Below are 10,356 nucleotides of genomic sequence, written 5' to 3'. Positions count from 1 at the left end.
GGAGGATACCGGAACCCTGGGGGGGCAGGGGGCAAGCACCAAGGGAAGGGGGGGACACTGAGCACCGGTGGGGGGTGTGTGGGTTAAACACCGAGCACCAAGGTGGGAAGGGGGGGGAACACCGAGGGGGTGGGGAAACACCGAGGGGCGGTAACACCGAGCCCCGGCGAACACAGAGTCCGAGGGGGGGCAACACCAACTAGTAATCCTGGGGTGGTGGGGGAGGGAGGAGGAGGAGGTGGGGGAGACCAGCCTGAACCATGAACCAGGTCCACTGCCCTGACTCCACCCTAGTCCCGATATCTCCCTAACCTCCACCTCACCCTAACCCACGCATCTCTGCCCTTACCCTGACCCAATCCTGCCCCTACTACCACCCTGCTCTAATTGACCAGCTCGTGTTAATGCTCTAAGCCCAGCATGTACCGACTCTAACCAGACTTCACCACGGCCATTACATAACCCTGACCCCACCGCGATGCCAGCCCTCCTGGAGTGAGCCTGTCCAAACTGGCTGAGCCACATCCCCATCCTAACCCGTAACCCTGACACTGCAAATGACCTCAATGACCTGTCACCACCCCAACCGTGACCATAATCCCACAGGACTCGCAAAACTCTCTGGAGGTGAGGAAGATAATCAGCGACCCTTCAGTTTCATGGGGCTGACCATAATCCCACAGGACTCGCAAAACTCTCTGGAGGTGAGGAAGATAATCAGCGACCCTTCAGTTTCATGGGGCAAGGTCCCCAAACCCTCCCGGACCTCAGGGCTCCCTTGGACACCCTTTGCCCCCAGAACTCATGCTTAAAGTACTTCACACAGAGGGTGGTAGGTGCCTGGAACGCGTTGCCAGCAGAGGTGGTAGAGGCAGATCTGGACAGATGCATGAGTAGGTGGGGAGCAGAGGGACACAGATGCTTAGGAATTGGGCGACAGGTTTAAACAGTTGATTTGGATCGGGTCAGGCTGTAATTTTTCTTTGTTCTTTGTTCAAAACAGCAACAGTGAGGCTGGGACAAATTAGAAGAGAAAAGAGGCATTGGGAAAATGGACACGCAACTGCAAATCGCAGCATGGAAAAGCAACAGATAAACTAGTGGCTGGACGGAGACACACAGCAGGCTAACCATAAACTTTTAGAAAAAGAGTTTTTAGCAAACGGGCAGAGAATGGGCAACAGGACAGCCTACAGCTGCCAGGACAGGTACCTTTTTTGCAAACTAGCAACTGGCGAGATGGCCAGACAATGGGCAAACAAGTAACATGAAGGAGGAGAGATAATGAGCTGAGGCAACGACAGAGAGAAGGATAGAGTGACAGCGTGGATACAAGTCTGATCAAGGAATATCAGTCAGACAAGCAGCACTGATGAGCCTGCTTTTCAGGCTGCAGTAAACAGTTCTACACCCTAAGCTGCTTTTGAAAGATTTTAATGCAGCAGAATGAGGAGGACGAGGGATTATTCCAAACTTTGCAAAAAATGCAGAAGTTGAAAACGTAGTGAGCAATGACGATCATCAGAGGACAGTGATGCTGCTTCTCTAGGGGCTGAAAGCAGATTTATGGCCTCCCAGCCACTGGCAATTTTCACAGCCTGGAGGGATCAGCTGGATACAGAGAGAGGCGAGGGGTTACCTAACCTATGATTCAAAGAAGCTGCTGTGCAATTTCTTTTTCACTGCTGTTTAACACTTGCTGCGGTGCATCTGAGCTGCCACCGAGTGTCAGTGGTGGAGGGAGTGGGTGTGATGCCAATCAAAACGATTGCTTTGTCCTGGATGGTGCTGAGCCTTTTGAGTGTTGTTGGAGCTGCACCCGTCCAGGCAAGTGGGAAGCATTCCATCACCCTCCTGATTTGTGCCGTGTAGATGGTGGACAGGCTTTGAGGAGCCAGGAGGTGAGTTAGTCACGATTACTCCCAGTGTCTGACTTGCTGTTGTAGTTGCAGTATTTATATGGCGAGTCCAGTTGAGTTTCTGGTCAATGGCAATCCCCAGGATGTTGATAGTGGGAAACTTAGTGATGGTAACACCATTGAAAGTCAAAGGGTGGTGGTTAAATTGTCTCCTTTTTGGAGGCAGTCATAGCCTGGCACTTGCGTGGCATGAATGTTAACTTTCCACTTGTCAGCCCAAGCCTGGATATTGTCCAGATCTTGCTGCACTTGCACATGGACTGCTTCAGTATCTGAGGGGTCCCTAATGGAGCGGATCATTGTGCAGCCAGCAGCACCACTTCCAATATCATGATGGAGGGTAGGTCCATTAGTGGAGTAACTGAACATATGATTACACAACACCAGGTTATAGTCCAACAGGTTTAATTGGAAGCACTAGTTTTCATAGCACTGCTCCTTCATCAGGTGGTTGTGGAGAATAAGATCATAAGACACAGAATTTAAAGCAAAAGTTTACAATGTGATGTAACTGAAAGGATATATTGAAAAAGACCTGGATTGTTTGTTAAGGCTCTCAACTTTTAGAGTGACCATGTTGGTTTCAGTTCTTTCATCTGTAAATGGCAGAACTTTTTTTTTTAAAAAAAAGTTCCATTCTCAAGTGAACTTTAACAATAGGTATGAACGAACAGAGTTCCAAAGACTAATGATCCATTAAAAGAAAAAGAATAGTATCTCCAAATCTCTTTCTTGTTTTTAGTCTGTGTACCTTGAGTCTAGTCTCTCCCACAAGGGGAAACACCTATTCTGAATTCACCACAGCCATAGAGTTAGAGGCAAACTACACAGAAGAGACCCTCGAGCTGACTGAGTCTGTGCCAACCTATCTATATGAATCTAGCATTTGGCCCACAGCCCTGAACATAATGACATTTCAAAAAGCTCAACCAAATACTTTTTAAAAGGTTGTGAAGTTTCCTGCCTTAATCACCCTCCTATGCGGAACATTCCAGACCCTACCATCCTCTCAGCGAAAGAAGCTTTTCCTCAAATCCCCTCCATCTTAAAATTATGCCCCCTTGTTACTGACTCTTCAACTCAGTGTAACAGCTGCTTTTTCTTCACCCTGTCCTTGCCCCTCAAACTTACACACCTCGATCAGATACCCCCTTTAACACTTTCTGCTCCAAAGAAAACCACCCCAGTTTATCCAGCCTCTCTCCACAGCTGAAATGCTCAGGACTGTCCTGGTGAATTTGCTCTGCACCACCTCTAGTAAAATCACATCTTCCTATGGTGTGGTGACCAGAACTGCACACACTATTCCAGCTGTGGCATAGCCAAAGTCCTGTACAACTGTAACATAACCTCCTGTTCTTAATAATGTATGCCTCGACTGATATAAGCAAGTGTCCCATATGTCTTATTAACTTGCCCTATTAACCAGTCCTGCCATCTGCTGTCCATTCCCAATGGATCGTTAGAGGTTTCGAACATGCCAGTGAGAGCAGGAACAGGAATGTAAGGCAGAGAAGTGAGTGGTTGAGGAGATGCTGCAGGGGGCAAGGATTCAGATTTTTGGTTATTGGGATCTCTCCCTAAGCAACAGAGAGAAAAGAGTGGAAGCTGAGGCTGGTTCAGACATTAAAGGAAGCTATTTAAATAGACAAAGCAGGCAAGAAGCACTATTCATTTCGATGCAAGAGGCCTGACAGGTAAGGGAGATGAACTCAGGGTATGGATGGGTACTTGGGACTGGGACATCATAGGTATTACAGAAACATAGCTGAGACAGGGACAGGACTGGCAGCTCAACATCTGGGGTATGTATCTCACAGGAATGATAGAAAGCAGGGGGCGAGAGAGGAGGGGGAATGGTGTTTTTGATTCGTGTTATGAAGGTGTAGGGGTATTGTATCTTTAAGAGAGTTGAAAAGCTAGCAAGGACTTAGAGAAGCATAGAGAGTCTGGAACAAGGTAACAATGTAACATTTGGTTGAAACAGTTAAGAGCTGTGTTGCCAGGATACAAAAACAAATTTGAATTTGGCCAGTTTAACTTATGCCCCAAGTTACCAAAATCCAATCAAATGTCAAAAAATAATGTTTTGACAACACTAAACCAATGAAATGATCTGATGATTTTGAACAGTTACCCAGAGTGGCAAAGAGCAGCTAATACCAACAACGAGAGAGGCTGCTTACAACAAGATTTGCTCTCTTAAAGGTACCTTTATCTCTCAAAGACCTGGGAAACAGAATCCCTAAGGAGAAGACAACAGAGGAAAATCTACAGAGGACACTAGACAAAGCTGACTGGTTTAAAAATGTGATTAGTTTTTTTGTAAATCATAATCGGGATTTTTAATATGACCAGTATTGTAGAGGGGAAGGTAAAAGATAGGTTTAGAGAAAGGAAATAGAGTTGCAAATAGTTGTTAGTTAATTATACACTGTTAGACTTAAAACAAAATAAAGTTGTTAATTTTTACTTTAAACTGTGACTTTTGGGATAGTTCTCTGCCTCTCGAATTTTAACAGATTACAGCACGGGGTGAATCTTTTCTGTGTAGCTGGTTTAAATTAGCAGAGGGTTTTACCCCATGTCGTAACATTAGGGAAAACATTACTGTACTTAAAGTGTATCTTCTTGGGGGGTTATCTAGTGAAGCTGGTGGAACTCAGAAATAAGAAGGGGATGATCACCTTGATGGGATCGTACTATACGCTTCCACCAGTAGTCAGAGGGAAACCGGGGAGCAAATATACAATGAGACCTCAGGTATGTGTAAGAAGAAATAGGGTTGTAATGGTAGGGGACTTTAATTTTCCAAACATAGACTGGGACTACCTTAGTGTTAAGGGCTTGAATGGGGAGGAATTTGTAAAACGCGTTCACGAAAATTTTCATTATCACTAAAGAGATGTACCTACTAGAGAAGGAGCAACACTTGACCTTCTCTTGGGAAATAAGGTAGGGCAAGTGACTGAAGCGTTTCCGGGGAGAACACCTTGGATCCAGTGATCATAATTCTACTAGTTTTAAAATAGTTGTGGAAAAGGATAGGCCTTTTATAAAAGTTAAAGTTCTAAATTTGGAGCAAGGCCAAATTTGAAGGGATTAGACAGAAACTTTCAAAACTTGACTGGGGTAGGCTGTTCATAGGTCGACTGGCAAATGGTTTCAAAAGTACGGTAACGAGAGTTCAGAAACTGTATGCTCCGTTAGAGAGAAGGGCAAGGCTGGTAGGAGTAGGGAACAATAGATGATGAGGGTCTGATCAAGAGGAAAAAAAGAAGGCATGTGTCAGGAATAGTCAGCTGGAATCAAATGACTCTCTTGAAGAGCACAAAGGGAGTAGGGGCATATATAAGATTAAAATCAGGAGGACAAAAAGGGGATATATGATAACTTTGTCTGCCAAGGTTAAGGATAATCTAGTTAGATTCTACAAGTGCATTAAGGATGAAAGAGCAGTCTGGGAGAGAATAGGGCTCTTTGAAGATCAACAAGGAGATGGGAGAAGTGCTAAACGACTATTTTGCGTCAGTATTTACTGTGGAAAAGGACATGGAAGCTAGGGAACTTGGGGAAATAAGTATTGATGTCTTGAACACAGGAGATGTTCGAGATCTTAAAAATGCCTTCAGGTAGATAATTCTCTGGGACAGCGATCAAGTGTATCCCAGGACATTGTGGGAAGATATGTAAGAAATTGTGGAGCCACTACACAGGGATTTGTATCACCTACAGCCAAGGTGAGGTGCTGGAAGACTGGAGGGTGACTAATATTGTGCCTTTAACACAAGGCACGAAAAGCCTGGGAACTATCGACCGAGGAGTCTGATATCAGTGGTCGGTAGGTTGTTGGAGGGCATTCTGAGAGACCAGATTTGTGTGTTTGGAGACTGATTAGGGATAATCAACATGGCTCTTGTGCATGGGAGATCATGTCTCACAAACATGAGTGTTTTGAAGATATGACCAAGAAGATAGTTGAGCGCAGAGCTGTCGGGGTTGTCTGCATGGACTTTAGCAAGGCCTTTGACAAGGTTTCGCAAAGGAGACTGTTCAGTTAAGTTAGATCACATGGGATACAGGGAGAGCTTTTTCAACAGATACAAAATTTGTTTGATGGTAGGATACAGGTGGTGGTGGAGGGTTGTTTTTTTTTGGACTGGAGGCCTGTGACCAATGGTGTTTCAGGATCAATACTCGGCCAACTGCTGTTTTCCATTTATGTAAAGAATTTGGATGAGAATACAGGAAGCACGGTTAGTAAGTTTGCAGATGACACCAAAATTGGTGCTTTAGTGGGCAATGAGGAAGGTTATCTAAGTGGGCCAATGGGCTGAGGAATGGCAGACAGAGTTTAATTTAGATAAATGTGAGGTATTGCATTTTGGTAAGATGAACAACAGGATTTATAGGGCCCTGGGGAGTGCTGTCAAATATAGAGACCTAGGGGTTTAGGTACATAGCTCCTTGAAAGTGGCATTACAGGTAGACAGGGTGGTGAAGGCAGCATTTGGCATTCTTCCATCATTTGTCAGAACATTGAGTATAGGGGGTGGGATGTCACGTTGCTGCTGTACAGAGCCTTGGTGAGGCCACTTTTGGAATACCATCTACAGCTCTGGTTGCCCTTTTATAGGAAGGACATTATTAAATTGGAAAAGGTGCAGAAGAAATTTAAGGATACCACCAGGACTGAAGGGTTTGAGTTATAAGGAGAGACGGGATAGACTGGGATTTTCTTTCCTTGGAGTGTAGGAAATTGAGGGGTGACCTATTAGCAGTTTGTAACATCATGAGGGGCATATATAAAGTGAATAGCACAGGATTCTTTTTCCCTGTGGTAGGGGAGTTCAAAACTAGAGAGCATAATTTTAAGGTGAGAGGAGTAAAATTTTATTGGGATCTGAGAGGCAACATTTTCCACCCCAAGGATGGTGTGTGTATGGAATGAACTGCTGAAGGAAGTAATAGATGCAGGTACAGTTACAACATTTAAAAGACACTTGGATAAGTACGCGAATAGGAAAGGTTTGGAGAAATATGACCAGAGCACAGGCAAATGGGGTTGGTTTAGTCTGCGAAACCTGGTCAGCATGGATGAGTCAGACTCGAATACAATTCCCTCTCATTCTCCTAAACCCTAATCTTTCCAACTTTTCCTCATAAGACAGTTCTCCCATCCAATCAATCAGTCAAGTGAGCTTTCTCTGAACTGCTTCCAATAGTATAATTTTCATCCTAAAACAAGGAGACCAAAACTACATACAGTACTCCTGACGTGGTCTCGTCATATACAGGTGCAGCTAAATATCTGTACTCTTATATTTATCCCTTTTGCAACAACATCCTATTTGCTTTTCTGAACACTGCTTTATCTGCATATTAACCTTTTGTGATTCAGACTGAAGATGGTTGGGCCACAGACACTGCCGTGAGAACTCCTGCAGTGACAGCTGCTGATGACTGATCTCCAACAACCATCTTCCTACGTGCCAGGTATGACTCTATCCAGCGGACACTGTGTTCCTGATATCCACTGATTTCAGTTTTACTAGGGCTCCTTGATATCACACTCAGTTGAATGCAGCCTCGATGTCAAGGGCTGTCATTCTCATCTCTCCTCTGGATGGAGCTCTTTTGTCTGTGTTTGAACCAAGGCTCTAACGAGGTTGGGTCTATCTGGCAGAACCTAAACTGGGTTTCATTGTGCAGGTTATTGCTAAGCAAGTGCTGCCTGATAGTTCTGTTGACAGTACCTTCTACCACTTTACTGATGATCAAGGGTAGACTGATGGGGCGATAATCGGGCGGGTTGGAATTGTCCTGCTTTTAATGTCAGGACATACCTGAACAATTTTCCATATTGCCAGATAGATACTAGTGTTGTAGCCGTACTGGAACAGCTTGGCTAGGAGAGCGGCAAATTCTGGACACAAATCTTCAGTACTAAAATCACATAGAATTTAGGTTAGGCTGGTTTGGTCATAGAAGACAGAGGGTGGTGGTGGAAGGGTGTTTTACAGAATGGAGACTGGTAAGTAGTGGTGTTCCACAGGGATCAGTCTTCAATCCTCTGTTGTTTGTTGTATATATAAGTGATCTGAAGGAAAATGCGGGTGGTCTGATTTGTAAGTTTACAGATGACACAAAGGTTGGTGGAGTTGCAGATAGGATAAAGATAGATTGGTGACTTGGGCACAGAAATGGGAGATGGAGTTTAATCCAGACAAATGTGAGGTGATGCATTTTGGAGGATGAAATTTAGGTGTGAATTATACTGAAAATGGCAGGACCCTTAGGAACATTAACATAGAGATGGATCTGGGTGTGCAGGCCCACAGTTCCCTAAAAGTGGCAACACGGGTGGCCAAGGTGATTCAGAAGGCATATGGCATGCTGGCCTTCATCAGCCAGGGCATGGTGTACAAGTGTTGGCAAACCATGAGGCAGCCATACCAAAACCCTTGTTAGCCTGCATTTGGAGTATTGCGTGTAGTTTTGGTCACCACACTACCAGACAGAAGTGGAAGCTTTGGACAGAGTGCAGAGAAGGTTCATGAGGATGTTGCCTGGTCTCAGGGACACTGGCTCTGAGGGAAGGTTAAACAGACCAGGATTGTTTTCACTGGGAAGATGGTGGCTGAGAGGAGACCTGACAGAGGTCTACACAATTATGAGAGGCATGGATAGGGTGGATAGTCAGAGGCTTTTTCCCAGGGTTGAAGTTTCAATTATAGGGGGATACAGGTTCAAGGTGAGAGGGGGAAAGTTTAAGGGAGATGTGCGAGGGAAGTTTTTCACACAGGGAGTGATAGGAGCCGGGAACACACTGTCTAAAGAGGTGGAGGAAATGGGCACATTGACGACATTTAAGAGGCACCTGGATGGTTACATGAATAGGGAGGGAATAGAGGGATACAGACTGAATGAGGGCAGAAGATTTGCTTTTTAGTTTAGTTAGGGCATGATGATCAGCACAGGCTTGGAGGGCCGAAGGGTCTGTTCCTATGCTGCACTTTGTTCTTTATTGCTGGAATGTTGCCAGGAGCAACAGCCTTTACAGTATCCAGGAACGCTAATCATTTCTTCAATCCCATGGCTGGAGATTGGTATCTGTGACCCAGGGGGCCACTGGAGGAGGCCAAGGTAGATAATCCACTTGGCATTTCTGACAGAAGTTCGCTCTGAATGCTTCAGCCTTACCTTTTACACTGATTTGATATAGAAGGGAGGAGCAGGAATAGGCCCTTTGAGCTGCTCTACATTCAGTGCGATCACGGCTGATCATCCAGTGGACTCCCAGCCCTACTGTCTCCCCATACCCTTTGATCGCTTTCATCCTAAGAACTATGTTTACATCTGGGTGGACATTGATGAAAAGGTTATTTGTGGAGTTGTTTAATTGTCCACCACCATTCACAGCAGGATGTGGTAGGACTGCAGAGCTTAGATCTGATCTGTTGGTTGTGGGATTTGTTAGCTTCATCGATCACTTTCTGCATATGCTGTTTGGCGTGGAAGTAGACCCGTTTGGTAACTTCACCAGGATGACACCTCATTGTTTGAACTTCCAGCTGTCGCTCCTGGCATGTACTCTCTCACTCTCCATCGAACCCAGGGTTGACCCCTTGGATGAGTGAGGGATCTGGTGGACCACGGGATTGCAGATTATCATCGTGCATGAATCTGCTGCTGTTGATAACCTAATAGATGTCCAAAGTTAAAACAATCACACAACACCAGGTTATAGTCCAACAGGTTTAATTGGAAGCACTAGCTTTCGGAGCGTCTCTCCTTCATCAGGTGGTTGAGTGACGCTCCGAAAGCTAGTGCTTCCAATTAAACCTGTTGGACGATAACCTGGTGTTGTGTGATTTTTAACTTTGTACACCCCAGTCCAACACCGGCATCTCCGAATCCATAATAAATGTCCAGAGTTGAACTGCGAGGTCTATTCAATGTCTGTTCCATTTAGGACAGTGACAGTGCTACACATTGCAATGGAGGGCATTCTCAATGGGAAGGTGGGACTTTGTCTCCACAAGTGCAGTGGAGTCTCAATCTGTCATGGAGGGTGAGGTCAATGCTGTTTTAGCGTCTTGCCTGACTCACCCCTTGCTGCAGACCCAATCCAGCAGCAATATCTTTGTGGACCCAACCAGCTCCGTCAGTATTGCTGCTCGCAAACCACTCTTGGTGGGAGACACTGAAACCCTCAATGCAGAGTACATTTTCTGTCCTTGCCACACACAGCATTCCCTGCAAGTGTTATTCAACACAGAGGAGTACAGACTCATCAGCGAAGGGAGGACAATACATGTTAAACAGTGGGAGGTTCCCACACCCATGAGTAACCTGATGGCCATAAACACACATACCAACCCACAGACAGGATCCTCCAGGCCTACAACCACAGATAGGAGCCTCCTGCCCTGCG

Source organism: Chiloscyllium plagiosum, chromosome 16 (genome assembly GCF_004010195.1).
Source record: "Chiloscyllium plagiosum isolate BGI_BamShark_2017 chromosome 16, ASM401019v2, whole genome shotgun sequence".
Taxonomy (NCBI): Eukaryota; Metazoa; Chordata; class Chondrichthyes; order Orectolobiformes; family Hemiscylliidae; genus Chiloscyllium; species Chiloscyllium plagiosum.
Note: the sequence above shows the minus strand (reverse complement) of the source record.